The following is a 22,644-nucleotide window of genomic DNA, read 5'->3' on the forward strand; positions in this document are numbered from 1 at the left end:
CTAAAGGAATCCCCTCGCCCTCCACCAGGTGCTGCCCTGAGTGACTGGTGAGAATGGCATGCGCAGGGCAGACTGCCTGGAATGCCAGCTGTGGGGGGCATGCTGGCTCTGGGTGCCCCTCTCTGTGTGATTCCTGGACCCCCTCCAGGGTCACAGGACCGGGACATTCTGAGCAGTCCTAGGGCCCTGTCCCTGCCACCACACCAGGCTGATCTCACCAGCTTCCCCTGATTCTCCGAGACGCCTAGGGCACAAGATTTCACCCTCTTCAGAACCCATCACGGATCCCAAAGGAATGTCAAGACCACAGCATGCTGCTCTTTGACCTTTCCAACTGGATTCTGAGTGTCTCACAGGCCGCTGCAAAGCCTGGGACCCCCCTCACCATCCAGAGGGTCTGCCCCTTCCCACAGCTGTCTGGCTCCTTGTAACTGGAGAACTGAGCTCAGCTTCTCTTTCAGTCTCAGGGAAGGTGACATAGGAAGGGGAGAGCCCCCCCCCCAGCCCCCTCCCTCCCATCCTACCTCCAAACCTCTCCAGCATCAGCCTAGAAGTCAAGGGTTCAAGTCTGAACTGGCTTGGGCAGCTGTCACATCACTGTGGGACCCCATTTCACCATCTTGACGAATCTGTAGATGAAGACATTGACTCACCTCCCTCCCTGATACTACCTACCATTCCCCCACCCCCAGTGAGCCCCTCCCCACCCATCCCCTTCTGCCCTCCCCTTCCCACCAAGTACCCACCCAGCTCTTCTTCTCACCCATTTCATTTCAACAAGCATTTACAGGGCACACACTGTGTGACAGGCCCGGTGCCAGGTGACGGGGTCTCAGAGACAGGATGTGGTCTCTGGCCATTGCACCCACTCCTTGTTCATAGGGGAGAGATGAGACAAAAAAATCAAAGCAATGCCACAACTAGAAGGACCCACAACTAAGATATACAACTATGTACGGGGGGTTTGGGGAGATAAAGCAGAAAAAAAAAAAGATTGGCAACAGTTGTTAGCTCAGGTGCCAATCTTTAAAAAAAAATAAAATCAAAGCAAAGGGAGCTCAACAGAAAAACATAGAGACTGTTAGATGCTCCATGCAGATTTATGCAAATAGATGCAAATAAGCAAAGGAAGGATAAGTTAGTCGGTGGGACCAAATGAGTTTCTGAGCATGGATTTGATGTAATGTTCAAACTGGAAGAGACTTTGGAGATGATCTGGTGAAACTGAGGCCCAGGGAGGGGACAGCCCTCATCAAAGGCTTGTAGCACGTAGGTTGACATGGGGACCAAGGCCAGAGCTCTGTCCACCAGACCAAATAGAAGAAGCTGAGCCTTCTGGGAGGGGGTGGGGGCAGGGGTATTCTCCAAATTACTCCAGGATGGGGACAGCCCAGAGACTTGTAGCAGCCCAGGCTTCATGAGACTCAGCTTCTGCCACATTTTCACCTGAGCAGGCCAGTCAGTCTTGGAGAAGCTGATCCCTGCCTAGAGGGTCTTCCATTCTTGAAGGGGAGGTGGGCAGCAGCCCACTGACAGTAGTATAAGGCACAGGAGCCACATCCCAGGGAAAGCTTGAGCTTCTGCTGCTGCTGAGGGCTGAGGAAGGAGAGGCTGTCCCCAGGGGAGGGGACACAGAGTCTGGAACCATGAGTGTCGGCAGAGAGCAGGCCCACCGTGGAACCCACCCTTGATTCACCCGCGGGAAGTCTGCTTAGCTCTGTCTCCCAGACTGTCCTTCTGTGGAGGTTTCAACAACGTGGAATCCTTTACTGCTCTAAAAGCCACTGTTTGTGCCCAAGCCCTTCATTCGAAAGCAGAGGAGACTAAGGCTCAGAGAAGGGCAGTGATACCACACTGAGCCCCACAGAGCCAGGTTCCCTGCCTTCTTCCCTCTCCCCTCTCCAAGTCATTTCATTGGGCCCTGGCCACCAACAAGGAGTCGCCAGGCCAAAAGGACCCTGAAGAGACAGATGTTGTGCTTGAAAGGCCTGTTAAAGTGACAGGGTGGGGACAGAAGGGAAGAATCTTCGATTCTGGTTCCCTCTGCTTCCTGACTCTGCCTCTCCCCACAGCGCCCCCACAAGACCTCAGTGGAGACCCTCACAGCCGCAGGGGCAAAGGCTCAGCAAGGGGCAGCCTCCAACCTGGTCCAAGCTTCCATGACGTTGTCTCCAGGTTTCCTGGATGTGGGATCTTCTCATCATGACAAAGTCTATGGGCCATTCATTCCATGCTGAGGACAGTGTGGAGGGGGGAAGCCTATGCAGTGGATGCCAGAGATGCCCCTCCATCCCAGACAAGGATCTAGGCTACCAGCCAGGGCAGGATGTCTGCTCCTGTATTCACTGGGCACTCAACTCAGAGGCCTTCATCCACAAAAGTGCAAAGTTCTTCCTGAAGTCTGCCCTCCGTCTCTCTTGCTGCGATTTAAACCCCTGAGCATTCACTGAGTCATTAGCACTGAAAAACTCAACTAGTGAGTAAATAACTATTTCTCTTCTGCCCTGGGCCCAGCAGGCCATCTACCCATAGGAGCCAAGGAAGAAATTTACCATAAGATCCCAGCCCTGGGGAAAGTTATAGTTTTGTGAGCAATGCCTTTCCCCTTACAGCCCCCACACGTCTCATCCACGCCTCACTCCCAGCTTTCACTTTTCCCTCAAGAGCCCTAATTTCATTGGCTATATTCTTCATTTTCTCCTCTTCGCCCTCTGTGCTGTGTGACTCCAGTCAGACAAATCACTCCCTTCTCTGGGCCTCAGTTTCCCTGTCTGTAAAGAAGAGGCCCTTGTCCCCCTTCTTTGGGATGTGTCTCAAAGATCTGATGGCCGGGTAGGCCCCAGTTGAGTCAAACAGGGTCAAGGAGCTGGCTGTGCTCCCAGCCCACAGAGGGAAGCCTCTGCCTTGCCCAAGAGGGGCTGAGATGCAGAGCATGGCTCTTGTCCCTGAGGGCAAGGCCGTGAGCTGACAGCATCAGCTCCATGCGCTCCTAAGTCCTCCCAGTGTCAGCACCCTCCTCCGACCCCACCCCACCTCATCCCACCCAACCCCACCCAGCCCAGCTCCACGCAGGGTGACAGCATCACCAACTCTTCCCTAGCGGGGGCCTCTAACAACTGATGAGCAGGAGGGTGGGGGTCCCCCCACTCCCCGAGTCCTATTACCTAAAGCGCCACCGCCCTGACTCTATAATAATTGGGGGGCTCATTTGCATTTTGCTTTTGTGTGATTTCAGACAGGCTCCCTGCCCACCCCATCCCAGGGGCTCCACAGCTGTCTGCCCAAACCCACAGCTGGCTTCGAGGGAAGGAGAGAGGGGCTGGGGAAGGCGGGAAGTGGGAGCTGGACTGGGCACTGGGCCCTGGCTTCTCTGAGGAAGGGGAGTCTTGGCAAGGTCCCAAGACCTTGTGCCAGTCCTGGCTCAGAGGCCAGGGTGGGGATGGAGGAGGTGACGTCCTCTACCTCTCCAGTCTCAGTTTCCTCATCTGTAAACTGGGACTAATAACACTTAACGAGCGAGGGGGGCGGGGGGCATGTAATTAGCTCCTGCTGGCTCTGGGCTTTGAAGTGGCGGGGAGAAGGGGCCAGCTGGGTGGGGTGCAGGCGGGACAGAGTGAGAGGCCCGAATGCACTGGCTGCAGGGGGAACGGTGTGAGTCCCAGGCACTGTCTCCAATCTGGGGGAAACCAGAAAGCTGATATCATACACCTAAGGGAGGACCTGAAGGGCAGCGGGTAGACAAGCAGATCCAAGGCCTGGGGACACAGAGAGGCCCAAGTGTGAACAAGAATGCCCCAGCCACCTAAGAAAGGAGCTGGTGCCCCACCATCCTCTAATAGGGCAGAGTTGCTAGGGTGAGGAGAGGGGTCATAGGATCCAGACCAGGAGCTCTCTCATACTGTGCTGCTTCTATCCCGTGAGCCATAGTGGCCTGGCACACCTAGGCACACACAGAGCGTGTCTCCATGGGCAAGGGCAACAGCTCTGGGCGCATGGGTTCATGGGAAACTCACAAGAAGGTTAGAGAGGATAGGGACGATGGAAGAGAAGGAGGCTGTAGGGACTGAGCCCAGGGAGGTGAGGACAGGAGGGAGGGAGCTACCACCTCCCACGCCCTCGGCCTTTCCGCTCGCCCCATGACGTCAAGGCTGAGTCACTGGGAGAGGCCGCTGTCCAGCAGGGGTGGGAGGACCCTGGGGACCAAGTCTGGACACTATCCCAGGCCAGGCAGTGTGTGGGGCACCTTTGGCCTGGTTGGTGCAGTCCAAGGATTCAGGCTTGAGCCAACCATCCACAGTCCAGCCACCCACGCCTGGTGGGCAGAGCCCTGGATGGGCCTGGGAGGCCCCAAAGGGCCATGTAGGAGGGTCGAGAAGTCATTTCTGGCATCCCCCTCCCTCTGGACAGGTCAACAATGAAAATATACACCAAAATATATTGAGAAGTCCTTCCTGATGTTGAACCATGAAGCCCCACCCATTGGGCCTTCAGCAGGGGTAAAGACCAGGTGATCTCTGTCTTCCTGGGACCCCTGTCTGCCTCACTGTGCTTTCTCTCTCTAGCTCCTTTTGTGTCTTCCAATAGGTGGTGCATGGAGATAACTGGATTTAGCCAATGGATGGAGAGAGTGTGCTCCCACCCACTACTATGCAAAGCCCATAGACCCCCAGGATTAGCAACCCAGTGGTTTGTTGGGGGAGCCTTAGAACCATAAAATATAACTGCTAATTTGGTCTCCAGAATAGAAAGAAGAACTGTCTGTTTGTCCCACAAATATTTATTGCTACCTACTAGGTGCTGAGCACTGCTCTAGGTGTGGGGACATGCAGGGAAGGAGACGGGCAGAAGCTCTGCCCTAGAAGGCCCCGCTCCAGCCAGATCAAGAGTGTGAGGAAGGGGCCAGGGCCCCTCAGAGAGATGGAGGGGTTGTTTCCAGAAGGGGCCTCAGAGGGAGGAGTATTTTAGCTGTCCAGGGAAGCTCTGGGTAGAGACTCCACCCAAAAATCCCAGAGGCTCCCTGGGAAGGGGACAAGACTTTCCCACCGGCCACCCTTGACCCTGCCAGAGCCTGGGACTTACCCACTGGAGCCTCCGGAAGAAGTGATGTCGTGTTCCACTGTAACCTCCGCCCTCCAAGTGTGTGCTGGGGAGGGTGGCAGGTGACATTTATGGGATGCTGGCTGTGTAAACCTTGAAATTCAGGGGTTTTCTGTTTTCTGTGTTGCCGGCCCTCAGAGGCCAGGGCAAGAGGAAGCTTCCCCGGGTGCTCAGGAGCCCGCTCAGAAGCTCCTGAGACCTGGGGATCTGGCCTTAAAGTGTTTTCAAAATGGGGTCCCTGAGAGAGTGCAGGCACCTCATCCCTCGAGGACTGAGGGGTGCAGGCCTGGGCCGCCCTCTTGCCCTCATCAGGGCTGCAGAGTGTGGAGCCAAGACATCTGGATCTGCTGGGGACTCCTGGGACCAGCCCCCACGCACACGTGCTCATCTCCATCCACTCCGCTGCTCACTCTTCTGGCCTGTGTCTCCGGATGGCTCTGTCACTACTCATCTCCCTCCCCGCAGTGCCGTGACCTGCTGGGCTCCTGTGAATGGTAGGGGGAAAAGTCCTAGAAAGGACGTTATTAGGGCAACTGAATTAGGTCCAATCAAAATTGGAATACGGTTGAATCCTGGGTGCGAACATGGCACCGCTCATCAGGCCATGCGGAGGTGGCATTCCACATGCCACAACTGGAAGGACTCACGACTAAAAATACGCAACTATGTCCTGGGGAGCTTTGGGGAGAAAAAGGAAAAAAACAAAGTCTTAAAACAAAAAAAATGGAACACGGATATATGGATGCTGGATCGGATAAAATATTGTATCCATGCAAATTTATGAAGTGGATGACTAGACTCTGGTTAAGGAACAGCATATCCCTATTCTTAGGAAATACACACTGAATCATCTAGGGGTAAAGGACCATGATATATGTAGCTTACCCTCAAATTGTTCAGGGAAAAATATATACATTTGTATATAGAGAGAGAAAGAGAGGGACTGCTAAAGCAAATGGGATAAAATATTAACAGTAGGTTAGTCCGAGTGAAATGTATACACTCTTTGCACTGTTTTCATTTTGTAAACTTTTTCCAAGTTTGAAATTATTTCCAGTGAAAGAGCTAAAAAGAATGGCTGACCATCTCTCCGGCTCTCACTCCCCCCCACCCCCGACACCTGCACTCCTCCCTTACAGCTGGGGTTCCTGTATCTTACTCATTTGTGCACCCCTAGAACAGAGCCTAGCCCATAGAAGACACTCAGGGGTAAATATGGGTGAGACGCTAGGCATGCTCCTGTCTTTCTTTGCATCTGTGTCATTATGTTCATTCATTCATTCATTCTTAGAGAAAGCGCCCCTCATCACTCAGCGCACATCCTCTTGGGAACCCTAGACATATGGAAGAGACAGGAGGACCCACTTACAGAGCCCATCCTGGTGGGTCTTGAGGGTGGGAGGTACTGAATGGGATTGTTCTCCCACAGGGCGTGGCGGCTCCTGCCTCCTGGCCTCCCTCCACCTCCACCCTCCTCCCCTTCTCCCTAGGAGAGCATACTGCTCCCAAACCCAATGCAATGGCCATGGCCCTGGTGAGGGCAGCCCAGCTGTGGGCCAAGGGTCCGGCCCAGGAAGGATCCCCCTACTCTTTCCCACTTCCAACCCCTTCTAGTTACCCCTGGGCCGGGCCACCGTGGCTGCCATCCTCAGCCTCCTGAGGTGACATCACCAGGGCTCCCCGAGGCGCACACACCCCACAGCAGCAGCAGAAGCAGCAACTCCCAGCACCATCTCCCCATCTCCCCATCTCTTCTCCTGTACATCAAAGGCCCAGGCAGCAGCGTCCCCCTCCTCCCGGCCCCGGGGGGCGGGGGGGGGGGGGTTAATCAGAGCCGGTATGTGTAAATGCTGGGCCTTCAAATAAACAAATAAATACTGGAACACGCTGGACCTCCCACCCCTCGCTGCTGCCCGGCACCCTGGGCTGGGACCTAGGCACGGGGCCAGCCCCTGACGAGGTCTTGGGGACCGCCTGGAGCTGGAGGTGTGTGTGAAGAGTTTCGCGTGGGCTGAGGCCTGGCTTATCCTCAGCAGCATCAAAAAGCCTGTGTTGGGGGGGGGGGTGGTTGAAGCTGTGTGGGGAGGGAGGGTCCGTCAGCAGGTGTCCCCCCATCTCTCACAACCCCACCCTTTCTACCTCAAGCACAAGCCACCCCCTCCTCAGCACCTTTGAATCTAAAGCCATCTTGCCTCTTCCAACAGGTCCAGAGTGCATCCCTCAACAGTGGGAAGAGAAAATACAGGCAGGTAACTCCCAACCGAAGGGCACCCTTGGCATGGCCAGGGCCCTGCCGATTCCCATGGCAGAGGGCAGTGGGCAGGCTGCATCAAGCGTCTGAGGCCGGGAGAAGGGAAGGAGGAGGAACCAGCCAATATGAAAGGAGAGGGAGCCCCCTGCGCCCCTGTGCCAGGGAAGCAGCTTGCCACTCCTGGGAGCCGGGGGACATGCCAGGAGGGAGGCTTGAAGGCAGGGCTCTCAGTCCTGGTTTATCAGCTGTGTGACTTTGGGCCAGTCACTTAGCATCTCTGAGTCTCGATTTTGTCATCTGTAAGATGGCCCCCCAGCACTGCCTCTCCCACAGGGGAGTGGAAAGGATCATTGATGATTACTCACAGCTCTGTAAACTGTAAAGTGCACTGCCCTCATGGGGCTTATCTCCACTGCCAAAGGGAGCACCTTGGTGGGAAGGGGGGTCCCTGTGGATCTTTGACTCCCCCACAGGGCTTGGCACAGAGTTGGCACCAAAAACACATCCGAATAACTGAATTTTTTAAAACGGAACCAACAAATTCTAGTCTTGACTTCTTCAACTCTTTAAGTTTGGGGCCATGTCATCCTCCCATCCTCATCTTTTTGGCTCAGGACCCCTTGGAGAATCTGATGAAAGCTGCAGATCCTCACCCCCCGCAAAAGTCCACGCACATTTGAACAGACTCCTGAGATTCACACCCCCAGGCTTCAGTGCCGGGATGTGCGTCCCGACTCCTCCACTGCTAACAGCAACTCGCGAGTGTGTTCTTCATGCAGGAGCGTTCTGTGTGTGATCGCCAATCCACCAACAGCCCTGCACCTGCAGGTGGTATTGTTCCCTTTTACAGATAAAGAAACTGAGGCCCAGAGCCAAGAAATGACTTGCAGGGAGCGACAGCGAGGATGTGCTGGGCCAGGGTTTACTCAACACCGTCTTACTCCGAAGGGCTTCAAAGCCTAGGCCTTTTCCAGGTTTTGCTCCCTGGAAATTAAGTTTCTGTTTCTGGACTTTGAGTCCCCAGCTGGGGGCCCAACACAAGACAGCACAACTCCTTTCCAGAGAGGGGGCCAGTGGGTGGGTGGCCACGGGCCGGGGCAGAGAGAGGCAGGCTGACAAGAGGAAAAGTAGACCATGAGGCCCAGAGTGAAGGTCCTGCTGAACTTTGACACCACACATAGGGCAGGAGGCAGAGGGGAGACGGCAGGGGGCAGGGAGCAGGGCTGGGCAGTTTGGGAAGGGAGAGGAACATGGAAGCTCTGAGAACTTCCCCTGAGAGCTCCCCAGAGTAGGGTGACCCCCTTGGGCAGGTCAGAGAGGGTTGGGGCTCGTGTCTGAAGCCCTCATCACGTGCCCGGCGCTGTGCTAAGCGATTTAAGCCCTTTATCTTGCTTAGTCCTCTCAAGCCTCTGAAGAAAGAAAGAATTATTGCTGGTCCACTTGACAGATAAGCAAAATAAGCTATTTGTTCAAGGTCAGCCCGCTAGTGAGTGGCAGCACCAAGTGCACAGTAGGTGCACAAGAAAGATCTGTCAAGTAGATGGATAGATGGGGGTACGGATGAATCAGCCTAGGTCTGTCTGACTCTCAGATTAGCTCTTAACTTCCCCCAAACCTGGACGGCAGTAAGGAAGAGGGGATTTCTAGAGCCTTCCAGGGGCCCCAAAGGTGAGGCACCCTGGCTGTTTTCTTTACCCCACCTCACTCTGAATAAAATCCAAAGTCATTGCCACAGTCTACAAGGCCCTAGGTGATCTGATTCCAGACTCATCTCCTACCACCCTCCCCTCCATTCACTCCACTCCAGCCATGGCAGGCTCCTTGCTATTCTCTAACATGACAAGCTCTCTCCATCTCAGGGCCTTTGCACTGACTGTTCCCTCTGCCTGCGACATCTTCCCCCAGCTGTCCCCCCAGCCCTCTGCTCAAATGTCACCTCCTCAGAGAGGCCTGCTGAGCTCCTTATCTCAATCTCCCCGTGTCACTCCCTGTTCCATGATCCATTTTAATTTTTCTCCTAAGCAGTTATAACCAAATAACATCTTATCTACCTGTTGTGTCTGTCTCCCTCAAGCCCACTCAGGAACAGAAACTCGAGAACGCAGGGGCTTGGTTTGGTTTACAGCTATATTCCCAACACCTAAAACGGTGCCTCGTACAGAGTCAACAGCAATAAGTATTTGCCGAATAAATCAATGAACGGCTCTGACCAGTCCGACAGGAAGGGCAGGACCTGCTCACGGGCACTGCTGGGCTTAAACCTGTGCTACATCCATGTGAGAAATTGCCCCTCCTCCAAGAAGCCCTCCTGAATTTATGCCTTTTTTAGCAGAAAAAAAAAACCCCAGTGTTGAGAACTCCTCACTGCCTCCGACAGGACACAGTGCCTCTTTCCTGCCCTCTGGCCCTTCCTAATCTCCCTTCCCTGTGATCTTTCCAGATGAGAGAAAGGGGGAGGAAAGCTGGGCTCCGGGGTGCCGCCTGGCCAGCCTACTGCACTCGAGCCCCAGCCAGGAGGCGGGAGGCGGCGCCCCAGGCTTATGGCATGAATGGGGCAGGAGGTGGATGAAAGACGGCCAGCCTCCTGGCCTAACGTACAAAGGAGACCAGAGCAGGTGTGAGGGAGGCCTGGGGGCCAGCCGAGAGGAGAAACTGGATCCGGGGCTGGAGATCAGTTTCGCCTGCAGCAGTGTGGATTCCCATGAGCTTTCTTTGACTGTCACTCATGCTTTGGGGACAAAGCTCGGGCTGGAGGTTAAGGAGACCAGACGTCTGGGTCGGGGGTGGGCTCTTTTCTCCCCAGGTCAGCTCTATGTCTCAGAGGCAGCCCCACAAGGCCAACTGGAACTTAGAGAAGGTGGTCCAATGCTGTCACTTTCTAGATGGGACTGTAGAGAAGGAAGCCTCCAGGTTGCAATGACTCACACAGCTCACACAGCTACTGGCAGAGCTGGGCCCTGAGTCCAGGAGTCCTGGCTCCGGGGTCAGCTCTTGGGAGCTGATTGTTACATCCTCCTATTCTGTGTCCTGGGCCCGTTGGTGTGGTTCTGCCGGGAAGTCTCCGTGGGGCAGCTGAGGTTGGGCTGGGTTGGCAGGGCCTGTGGAGAGGAGGGGGTGGGCCTAGGGCAGGGACCAGACAGGGTGCTCCTGGACAGGGGTGCCACGGCCAGACAAGTTGATCAGGCAGGGCTGGGGCAGAGGCCCAGTGCCAAGAGCACTGTCATGTAGGGGGCCACCTTGCTCCCGCAGAACTGCCCGCGGCCATCCTGAACCCCACCTGGGCAACAGCTGCAATGCCCCGGGGCTGAGGAGGAGCCTGTGGAGGGGGCCCAGGGAGGGTCTGTGGTCTAGGTGGGGGCGAGAGGGAGGGGGCCAGGCAAGGAAGGAGGAGGAGGACAAAGCTGGCCTGTGTGACACCTGGGACATTCCCAGTCTCTGCCCTGTCCCTCCCTGATCCTGCTCTGGACCCCGTGGGAACAATGCCCCCATTGAGACCCGTACCCCCAGGGATAACTATCTCTGTTTCCCCCGGGACAGGAGCCAAGCAGGTGAGCCTGGTGGGGGCTGGGAGCCCGCTCTACAGCAAGGAAGGCAGGATCTCGGGGATGGAGCGAGGGTCTAGGGGCAGAGGTTTCCCCATTGGAGACGTGCTCCCTCTGGGGCCAGAGCACAGGGAGATGGTAGTGGCCAGAGCCAGAGGGATTGGGGTCAGACTCCTGGGTAGGGTGTGGGGTTCACTGCTCATGGGGATGGAGCCCGTCTCTGCTCTGAGAGGGAACACAGGAGTACCAAGGACCCAACCCCTAATCACAGGAGCTGCCAGGGTGGGAAAAAGGCCCTGAGAGACGAAGCCTGACCCTCCCCGCTTAGGAGAGATGCAACAGAGGAAGCAGGTGGGGGACCAAGAGTGGCCCCGACTTTGGTTTTATCCAGAAAGTAATAAGTTGCCCTTGAAACATCTTTTCACGTCAGAAATAGAAATGGCTCACACCTAGTTGGGACACCTCCTGGATTCCCAATCAACAAGATTCCACATAAAATAAGAAGCGACATTTGCTATCACTTTAAAAAGAAATTCTATACTGTAGATGTATTGCTTTACAGGGCACCCATCTGAGTTGGGCGGGCCTGGGCTGGGTAAAAGGATTCCTTCTAGGTCACAAGGGAAAAAGGGTAGCCAGGGGGCTAGCCCGGCCCCCTACTCCCTGGCTGGGTGGCCCAGCAGGAGACTCAACCTCCCTAGGCTCAGTGACAGCTCTAAAGTGGGGACAGAGGCCATGGCGGCCTGACCTCAGTGGGTTTACTTATGTCTGCCTCCCTCACAGGACTCTCTGGGCCCTGCAGCGCCCCCCCGCCCCCACCCCCACCCCCCAGGCTAGAACAGGGCCCGGCACGTGCTGGCCGCAGAAGCTCGGTCCCTAAGTGTCTGCTGAATTAATCTTGAATGGGGTGTGGGTGAAAGTTTTTTTTTTAAAGCATCAGAGGTTATAGCAACAGTAATAACAATCCAGCATCATGAAGGAAGACTCAGTTCCCGCCCTTGAGAAGCCTGCCGGTCGATGGGAGCGGGCCCTGGACACACGGATGAGAAGAAGGACCCACTGTGGGGCTTCAGAGAAGAGAGAGGCTTCCCAGGGAAGGCGTTCAGGATGGGGAGGCACTGAGATGCCCTCAGAGGAAGGGAGAGATTCTGACAGCAGTGATGGGAAGATGGGAAGTTCTCAGAGCAGAAGGATGGGGATTCATTCACTCACTCCCCCAGGTGCTGGGGATACAAACGAGAAGATGTGGCCCCACCCTTAAGGAAAGCGCCTCAGCAACTCAGTTGTTGCTTTGGTGCGGGCGCCAGCCAGAGCCTTCCTCAAGGAGGCAGTTTCTCAGCCTAGACTGGAAGTAGTAGTTGGGGTTTTCCAAGAAAGGTGGTTGGCAAGAGCTGCAGGTGGAGCAAATGTCATCTGTAAAAGTGAGTGAGAGCCTGGGGCCCACCCGGAGAGGGCCTCGAAAGGCAGATGGAGGAGTTTGGTTGTTTTTCTGCAGGCAATGGGGAGCCATGGAAGGCTTCTGAGGAACGGAAAGTCCACACTTACAGCAAGGTCCTTCAGAAGTAGCCCTGGTTGCAGCAAAGAGGCCAGACTGGAGGTAGGGACGCTGGGGAGAGGGATGAGAAAGTCCACGTGGGCCATGGTGGGACCGCACCTGCGCAGGGAGGGGGTGTGAGTTGGAGATGGCAGGGAAGGAGACAGGAGAAATGGGTAAATTGGCTGATTTGAGGGAGAAGGCCACGAGCTCCAGGCTCTCAGAGGGCAGAACTGGAGGCGGAGGACCTCGCAGTCCTCCAGAGTGGGAAGGATGTCATGGAGGACACTTACGGGAGCCCCCGCCCTGTGCAGGGCTCCTTCCTGCAAGAGCTGCTGACAAAACTTGAGTGAAGGGACGCTCCCTACCTGTCACTGAGCCCATCTGTGCTGGGACAGCTCCAGCTAATGGGGAAAAGGCCGCTGCTCGTCCTGTTCAGACATGTAAACATAAAATGGGTCAGTGGATGGATGGATGGATGGATGGGTGGGTGGATGGATGGGTGGATGGGTGCAGAAGAACACGTGTGCACTGGGGCAGAGGGTTAAAAGACCAGGTCCCCATATCCCCCACATGCAGCCGCATAGTTCCAGCCCTGATCCTCCTTTTCCAGGCCCTGATCTTTCCTACCCTCTCCTCCAGGAAGCCTGCCCTACTTCCCCTTCTCCTCCATCTCCTCTGGTTCCCCAGCTCTGACCAGTTGGGTTGGATGCTTCTCGAGGTCCTGCCCACCCCCTACTTGCCTGGGCGCTTCAGGGGCAGGGAAGAACGGAGGTTCATTCCCCTGGGGCAACACTGCACGTCCCATGGTGTCCACGTGGAACGCTGTCTTCAGGGGCTCTCAGGACAGGGATGGTGGCAGGGGAAATGACCAGACCCACACCTGCCTGGTGCCTGACGCATCCCCACGACAGGCATCAGCATGCATTGAAGATGAGGTGTGGGGGGTAAGGCAGACCCAAACGCCCGCCCATGGGGTTCCTCCCCCTGTCTCAAGCCTCATAGCCCCTCTGCTGGGGGGCAGGCCACCTGCTTCAAGCAGGTCCCAGCTGGGACCTCAGGTACAGGCGTCTACCCTCACACTTTACACAGCTGTAAAAGGGGCTAATGACCCCCTCCACCAGCCCCCAACAGACAGGAGGGGCAGAGGAATGCTGGCCAGGGCTTGGCAGGCTCCACATGAAAGCACAGAAACCTGTGAGGAATTTTATCCTCCTGGGGATGGGGGTGGGAGCAGAGGAATGTCACCTGGAAACCATCCACCCTTTCCTTCCCTCTCAGGAACCCTGGGCCCTCAAAAATTAGGAAATCTAGACACCCCCCCAAATCAACCACGTCCTTTTTATAGACTTCCCATGTTTCCTGAGCTCCCTTTTTAAACAGCCCTTTCTTGATTCTCCAGCTAATAATAAGAATGACAGCATTTACTGTGTGCCAGGCACTCTTCCAGACGCTGCAGACTCTTCCCAACTCAATGCTCTCCTTAGCCCTACGAGCCTGGTACTCTTGTTTCCTCGTTTTATAGATGCCATCACTTAGGCACAGAGAAGTTAAGTAATTTACCCAGAGTCCCACAGCAAGCCAGTAGCAGGATGTGGGCCTGCACCCTTATCCACTTTCCGAACACCAGGCACCCCACAAGTCATTTCCTTCTGACCCTGGAGGGAGCTGGAACTCCAAATTGTGACAGGAGTGAGCAGAAAGGAAACTGGATTCATGACTTGTCCAATTTCCCTGCGCCGTCCCGACGCCCCGGGCTGGGAGGGATGGCCTCACCTCTTAGAGGCAGAGCCCCAAGCCAATCCTTCTCAGGGAGGTGAGAGGAGGCCAGAGGGTAGACAAGAGAAGGTTTGCTCTTCCAATCCACCTGGACCCCACTTAGGGGAGATGGAGTGTCACACACCCAGCAATTGTATCACCAAGGGAGTCGTATAGAGCCTAAGAGAGAGGATTCTGGATACAAATCTCGCCTCTACTGCTGACAGCTGTGTGATCTTGGGTAAGTTACTTCACCTTTCTGAGCTTCACTTTCCTCATCTGTAAAATGGGGAGAGTAACAGGACCTATCTCATAGGGCTGTTATGAGGATTAAACATGTTATGTGCTAAAGTGCTTAGCCCAGTACCTGATACATCGTAGGCCCTCATGAAGGTCAGCGCTGACTCCTAGCCAGCCAGCAGCAAGGCTGCTGTACCTGCAAGGCGTGGAAGGGCCTGCGCCGGGTTTGCTCAGGGTGCCTGGCAACCTTGCCATCTGCCCTGCCTCTTGAGAGGGACCCGGTCAACACCACAGCTCCTTTCTGGAGTTTTGGGCTCCTTCATGGGCAAACCCACGGGCCAGGGGCAGGGCGCGGGAAGGGTGGGGGTTGGAGGTGGGGGCAGATGCACCTGCTGGGCACAGACCCCTAGCACCTTGAAGCCAGAAAAGAGCCAGATTTGGGGCCAGAACAACTGGCACACAGTCTTTTACCTCTTTGGGCAAGTGCCTGCACTGGCCTGTGCCTCAGTTTCTCCTTCTGCAAAATGAGGATGTTCCCACCTGCCCAAAGGCTAGCGCTCGATAAATGTTTATTTTCTCTCTTCCCTCTGTCCAGCCTCCTTGGATGCCTGAGAAGGTAGCCCTGTCTCCTTAGTGGGCATGGAAGATGCCTGCAGGATCCACACCTTTGGGGGAACGAGGACAGGCCTCCCCTAGGAGACAGCAGATGTTCGCCACCAGCTGTTTGCTGTTAATCAGACCTGGGGGAGATCAGCGGGGCCCTTCCCTTAGGGGTTCGGCCTGAGAGTGGCTGAAAGTGGCCTCAGGCCTGGGGCAGAGGACTGAGCAGCTGCAGGAGGGGGCGAGAAACAGGAGGCTTTCTCAGAGGGCGTGGGGCACAGTCCAATTGCCCCTTGGGGTCTGAGTCCTCAGACCCCGAGCCCACGAGCTGGGGGAGGAGGGGAATGCAGCCAGACAAGACTCCTTTCCTCCGTCCTGCCCGCTCTGGGTCCCTCCCATCCTCTCATCTCAGACAAGGTCATTTCCCTCCAGGTGCCCATGCTGCTGTCTGGAATGGCCATCCTCCTAACCACCTTGAAATACCCTCTTCCCCTCTCCTGCTCTTCTGCCTTCTCTTGCCCATCCTCCTCTTCCAGGAAGCTTACTGGGACCCAGAAGACAACAAATAACTGCTGTCTTCATCGCTCCTCTGCCAGGATGCACCCCTCCCACCTGCTCCTTCCCCACAGAAGATGCTGTGTCAGGACTTGGTGTTGGACCTGGGGATTCACCAAATCTCAGACCCTAAAGAGAACAGGGGCTTCAGGGGCACAAGAGTGGCAGAGAAGCAGCCAAGGGAGCAGGCTCTGAGGTCCCAGAGAGCTGGGCTGGGCTCCCTGTCCCAAGGCTCTCAGGGGACAAGCGAACTGACCCTCTCTGCGCCTCAGTTCTGCACCGTAGAGCTGGAAGTGGGACGGAGCTTGAACAGCTTGCTAGCAGTGCCTGGCGCTATCACGATGATGGTGGTTATTACACCCCTAATCTGTCAGGACCACCACATCTCAAGCTCTTAGATTCTTAGGATCACAGGATCACAGATCCAGGAACGGATCCTGGAGGAGACTCAGAGGTCACGTGGGGCAACTCGCCTTCTGGTCCCCTCCTCCAGCCTGCCCTTTCTGGAAGCATCAAAGCTGAGTTCCTGAGAGCAAGGACTCCTCTGTGAGAGTTGCTGCCCATGGCGCCTACCTGTGGGCATTTTGATGACAGGGATGACCCCGGTGGGTGAGTCCCACTCCCTCTCCCAAAAGTTCCATCCCAGTCCCCATGGAAGTGTTTGAACCAGGAGAGTCACCCCCAACCCCAAGCTGAGCCTGGCAGCTGGGGCCCAGGGCCCACAGAGGCCTCAGATTCAGTACCCTCTCCCCACTGCTCAAAGGCCTGACCTCCAGGATCCTGGGGCTGGGGGGCGTGGGCAGGGAAAAAACAGGACACTACCTCTTTCAGGCCTGGCCCACTGCAGGGGCTGGAGACGAAGGCCTGCGGGTGTCTGGCTACCCCCTTCTCCATCCCTGCTCAGCCTGGTGGGCTTCCTGCAAGAGGTGGGCTTGAGAAAGGCTTGCTCATGGTCTGAGGGGTGTGCAGTGTGCGCAGAAGCCAGTGTGGGCTCTAAGGAGGTGGGGGTGAGGCGATGGGAGGGCTGGAGGGGATGAGGAAAGGGGACAGAAGAGACACCTGGGTTTCTGGCGGAGCCCTTGGCCTGGGTGGGGAGTGGAATCCTCTTAGCATTTGGCTACTAATGCAGAATGTGGTGTCCTGGAAGCCTTGGGGCTCTCCGGTCTTGGGTCACCCTCCCCCAGTAAGATGACTGGGCTACCTCCTCCTCCAGCTCCCAGGGAGAAGGCCGAGGAAGAAGTCGGTCAGGCTAAACGCTTTGAGATCTTCCAAAGGAAAGGATGTGACCTACGGGAGGACTGTCTCCCCAGGACTCTGTCATCCTCGCCCCCAAGGGAAACCTGGGCCCTGCCCCTGGGAGAAGTGGTGTCCAGGGGGCCCAAGGCCTGGAGGTCAGGGAGCTTCCTTGAGCCTGGCCAGCTCTCAGGACAGGGGTGGCCCAGCCCCACCTGGTCAGGTTACTCTGGGCAGCCACCCACCCCTTGCTGGGCTCCCTCATTCTTTTCCCATGGCATCCCTGCCCTGTGCCCAGCTGGCACAGGCACAGGACATGCCAGGGGGGTGAGTGAGCTACCCTGGGTGGGTCAGTTCAGCACCTGCTCTAGCCAGGGGAGGAGGTAAGAGACGACAGGCAGAGCCCACGAGCCCCTTCGCGCCCCCGCCGAGTCTGTGCCCCTCAGCCCACTTGCAGATCTCATCCCACTTGCAGATCAAAGCGCTCTCTGTTGTAAGCCTTTGAGATGCTCTGCCCTGGAGAAGGGGTTGGGGCCCAGAGCGTATCAGAGATGGGGCAGGCCCAGGGAGGGTCTCATCTGACAGCCCACTCCTCGGGTGGAAACACCTGGCCCGGCCCCTCTGCCCTCCCTACCCCCTTGGCCTCACCCTCTCTTTCCATGCTTTCCAGGGTGCTCCTCAGCCTCCTCTTCCGGGAACCCTTACAGATTCCTCTTCTCTCTGGCCAGGTTCAGCTCTCTGTCCTGCCAACAAGTGTGTATGTGTCAGGGCCCATAACAAGGAGCTGGTACCATGGGCTTTGCCCCCATACCAGGCTGCCCACTAGGGACCTCCAGAAAGCAGAGCAGAAACATGTGGCTCTGCCAGGTGTGGAGCAAGAACGCATGTCCCTGGGCACCAAGTCTGGCAAACAAGTTTCCACTGCCACTGGAAGCAAAGGAGACAACAGCTCCAGCTTCCCTGCACCTGGCGCCCCGAGCCCAGGGACCAGCGTCCAGGTGCCCAACGCCCGCAGGAAAGGAACGAGGAAGGGGCAAAGGGGAGCCCCACACTCCCCAGGGACAGCAGGCATGGCCCCCACCCACCACCCGTGCTGCACCAGGATCTGCCACCAATCTGCCTTTCTGGGAGACATGCCACCCACCAACTGGGCAGACAACCCTCTCCCCAAGCCACTTCTCCAGCTGCAGCACCCAGGCAGGAGCCCCTCCTCCTGCTTGGCTCCTGCTTCTCCTTCTCCTGCCCTTCCCCCAAGCAGCAGAGACATCTCTCTCCTTTTTCCAATATTGCTCCCTTCACTCCTTGCTAGTCCTGTTCCACATTCCCCTCCTCCAAGAAGTCCACCGTGGTTTCCCCTCTCCACTTTGTTGGCCACTTAACTCCTCCCCCACCCCATCCCCAGCAGGCTAGATTTCCAGCACAAGTACACCTGTGTACAAAAGAACCCGCCCAGGGAGGAGTAGGAGGGGTGGGAGAGTTATTCTTGGTATTTATTATTCCTCAGATGTTTGCAGTGCTTTACAGTTTTCATAACGCTTCTCCATACATTGGCTCAAATCATCTTTAAAATAACTGAGAGAGGCAGGCAGAGAAGGTTAAGTATCTACATCTTTATAGAGGACACTGGGGCCCAGAGAGATTTGCCCAAGGTCCCGGAGCCTGTTAGAGGACTCAACCCAGGTCTCCTGACCTCCCGTGACTCAGGGACGCCCCGAGCATCAGTGCTTGTTAGTCTGGGAGGGCCTCCTGGAGGAAGCGAGTGCGCGTGCGCTCCCAGAGGAGGGGAGGCGGGAGCCAGGTGGAGAAGGGGCGAGGGGTCGGCCGCAGCGTGGGAACAGGCGGGAGCGGCGCGGGCCGAGCGCGGGGAGGGGGCGCCGCGCTCACCGCCGGGTCCCGCCCCTCGGCGGGCGCAAACAATGGGGTCGCTGTGCCCGGCCGCCCCCTCCCCGTGCTCGGCGGCCCGCGCCCGCCCCCTCTCCCCAAAGCTGCTTTCAATTTAAACGCCTCCAACCAGCGGGCGCTGCCCCGGGGGGCGCGACCGCAGCGCCGAGCGCCCCTGTAATTTCCGCGGGGAGCTGACCGGCTCAAACACGGCCCCGCGGTGCCCCGACCGCAGGCCCCGAGACCGGAGACGGCGCCCAGACGGCCGTGCCCGGGTCGTGGGAGCGCCGCCGGGGCGGCCTCCTCCGCGCGCCCGGCCCGGCCCGCCGCCTCCTCCAGGCAGCCCCTCGCCACCAGGGAGCCGCTCCTCCGGGAGGCCTGCGCGCCCTCCTCACGCCGCCGCCGCCGCCTGCGCTCCCTCGCACCTCTAAAAGCCCGTGTCCCTTGTGGGGACGCGGGGACTCAGGGAGGAGACCGGCCAGGAGTGCCCATTCTGTTTGTCTGCTGTCTCCCCATCAGACTAAAGGCTCCCTGAGGGCAGGGGTGGGCGCTCTTCAGACCAGGGGCTGCCGAGGGGAGGTGCTGAGACAGTGCTGTCCCCGCCAGACGGGGGAGCTCTCTGAGGGTGGGGGTCGGGTCTCCCTAAAAGGCAGGGGGCCAGTGAAAGAATGGAAAGTGGGGAAGGCTGATGCTCAGAGCTAGAGTAAGATGTTTTGTTTGTTTTTTTAATTATTAGCTAATACTACTATTGATTACATAATAGTTTCTGGGAAGATGGGGCTCCAGAGGGAGCAGGCCTGTCCCTCCTTTCCTCTCTCCCTGAGTCCACAAGGGCCTAGCTCCAGCTCTCTACCCCAGAACAGTCAGGGAAGCAGGGATGGTCCCCATGCTGCCTCCCCTTCCACCAGGGGCCCTGTCGGAAAGCTGGTCTGGGGCAAGTCAGGGACCTGGGCTGTAGCTCCTGCTGGGGAAGTGGCAGGGAGGGTCCTGCCCCCAGGTTAGAGAAGAGGGGACCCCAGCCAGTGGCCTCCAGAGAAGGTCCCAGCAGGGATTGTCGCAAGAAGACGGGGTGGGTGAGGGCCATGGACGACGTGAATCTGTCTGCAGCTCCGTCAGCTTAGCTCAGACCAGGCAGAAAGGGCAGCCAGATGCCAGGAAGAATTTTCTGAGGACTGGCTAGTGGGCTCCGGGCCTTCTCCAGGCTGGGCCTTGAGTTGTGCCTGTGGACATGCCTGCTAAGGCTCCCCTCTGACCTCAAGTGCTTATTCTGCCCCCTGCTCCCCTCTGCCTAGAAGCTGTGCCCAACCCCCCTCCCGGGAACTTCGGAGGGGGCATTTTGAGTTAATACATATGGTTGAGTTGTCTAAAAGGCCTAATTTCCCTGGATCACTGCAGTTCTCAGGCCTGTGTAGATGGGGCTCCATTGGAATTTTCCAGATCAGAGTGTGTGTGTGTGTGTGTGTGTGTATGTTGAGCTGCGGTGAGGGAGCTCAGCTGGGGGCCCTGGCTTGTCCTGAGTGCTCTGCTCCACCTTGTCCCCTCCCCCATGTCCCAAACACCCCTCTCTTTCCAGCCTGGCTGTTGTGGTGAAGCTAATCAGAAATAATTATGGGGGAAGGAGGGATCCTGAGAGGGACCCCACAGAGACCACCTCATCCGCCCTGGCCCAGCCCTGGTGGCCCTGGCCCCGGGGCCTAGGCCTGGCTCAGCTCTGCCTGGTGAGGGTGAACCCACCAACACCACCCCCACCCACTGCTCTTCCCTCTCCCTGCCAACTCCAACCCCTGGAGCCACAGGTAAGCTCACACGTCTGGTTTGCCTCCATCTCCTCCCCCCTTCCCCTCTCTGCTGTTTTGTCCTTCTTCATTCATCCCATTTATTGGGCGCCTTCTCTGCACCAGGGCCCATGCTGGCCATTGGAAGTAAACTGGTGGCTGCTCTCATGGGGCAGCCTCTAGGACTTGGGTCAGAGAGAAAGGCAGAGGGCCCCCTCCAGGATCACAAGCCACTTCAGGAAGGCCCTTCCTCACCACCACCTTGCTACGAGGGTCTGGGAGCAGAGAACCCCAGCCCCAGGAGCCTGTGAGGGACTTCCTGACTTCACTCCTTACCTGGAATGGCACCCAATCCCGCCTCCCACCCTGTGTTGACAGGTGTCAGGCCTGCCCCACTGTCTCCCCATCCTGACCGCCTGCCCTCCTCCATCTGCTCTGGTTCTCCCTGCTTCTTTGCTAGGGGGTCCCTCAGGAGGACAGAGACCCTCAGTCAGCTCCTCTCTGTCACCTCCCCGGGGTTCAAGGCCACAAGCCAGGAGAGCGCTTAGGAACCTTGGAGATCAGCTCTGTCTTTCCCTTTTCCGCAGCAGGAGACGGAGGCCCCAACAGGCAGGGGAGAGTGTGAGGAGTTGGGCAGTGGAACTACACTCTAGGCTTCTGACTCCTGGTCTGGGGCCCTTTCTGGGGAGTCCTGCCTGTCCCTGCACCTAAGGGCAGTCTGAGTCCGCTCCTTCCTCCATCCCCTCACTGTGCCCAGGAGAACGGAGGGGCAAACAGGGGTCTCACCGTCTTGCCTTCCTGCCCTGCCCCAGTAGCCTGGGCCCAGAGACTGGGTGGTGGGTGGGAGGGACTGGAGGGGGGCTCCGTTGAGGGTCTCTAATTTGCTCCTGCCCCTTGATGTCCAGAAGAAAACAGACCTCCTGTGCCCATGAGATTTCCAAGCATAAACGGAGGTCAGTGCCCCCCCTTGCCCCGGAGGTGCCAAGGTGGTAATTAGGCTTGGGGGTGGGTCCTGGAAGGGTGGGGGTGGGGTGGCCATTATCCCTGAGAGCTGAGCTGGGCAGAGGAGCTGTGTGGTCCAGGCAAATGGGTGGTTTGTAGGTGGTCTGGGGAATGAATGACTGAGTGTTTGGGAGGGAAGCCGGTGGGGAGGGAGCAGAGAGCGGGAAGGGAGCAGTCAGATGGGAGAGCAAAGCTGGGTAGCCTTCCCCGGACTCGCTGGTCTGGGCTCTTGTGCGTCTTCTGAGGCATCACCAAAGAGAGAACCATAAAGCCTATGGGGGTCTCAGGGACGCTTGCTGTGGGCCTTCAAAAGAGGGACACCTGGGCTGCCACATGGGGCATAGGGGGAGCTCTCTGCTGAGAACAGGGGCTCTGGGGAGCCCCCATTTCCCCACATGCTCCCTCAGCTTCAGGAAGGGTGAGCGAGGAGATGGGCAGAGCTTGTTCCTGTGCAGGGTCCCTGGCACCCTGTGGGGTGCTGGCTCTGGGGTGCTTGCTGGCCGGCTGTGCCTCTGTCCCCACTCCCAGCCCATGTCTCATCCTTCTCTGTAGGGCACAATTCCTTCCTGGACTGAGAAGGACCCTTTGATTGAAGCCCTGCCCCTGTCTCAACCTCAGGGAGTGGTGGATCCACCAGATGGCCTCCTCCTCTGCCCCTCAGGATCCCCCGTCCACGGCTTCTCCGGGTCAGGCTGCACAAAGTAAATCATATCAGTGACCTTATCGCCCTGAGCCTTGGTTTCCCTACCTGCAAAATGGGAGTAACACAGTATTTAGCTGTGAGGACTAAATAAGCCAGCCCAGGGTCAGTGTTCCTAAAATGACAGTTGTGGCAATGAGTAATGCCCCACAAGATGTCCTTTGTGTCTAGCGGCCAGGTTTCCTCCAGGGAATGGCTACCTGGAACCCAGGACCTGGCTGTGACCCTGGCATGGAGACCAGGACGGAGCGGGGCAGGCAAGCAATGGGGTGAGCAGGTCACAAGGAGAGGGTGGGGTTCCTGAGACTGTCCGGTGGCATCCTGCCCGGGCTTGGGGCACATTCCTCCTCCCCCGCTCTCCCCACCTGCCAGCTGCCACCTGTACTGCCAACACCACCACTCACCTGGTGTCTGCAGCTAGAGAGAGCAGTGAGACTACCAGACACAGCTCCTCCAAGCAAAGGCGTGAAGTGAGG

This window comes from Equus asinus, chromosome 13 (assembly GCF_041296235.1).
Source record: "Equus asinus isolate D_3611 breed Donkey chromosome 13, EquAss-T2T_v2, whole genome shotgun sequence".
Lineage (NCBI taxonomy): Eukaryota > Metazoa > Chordata > Mammalia > Perissodactyla > Equidae > Equus > Equus asinus.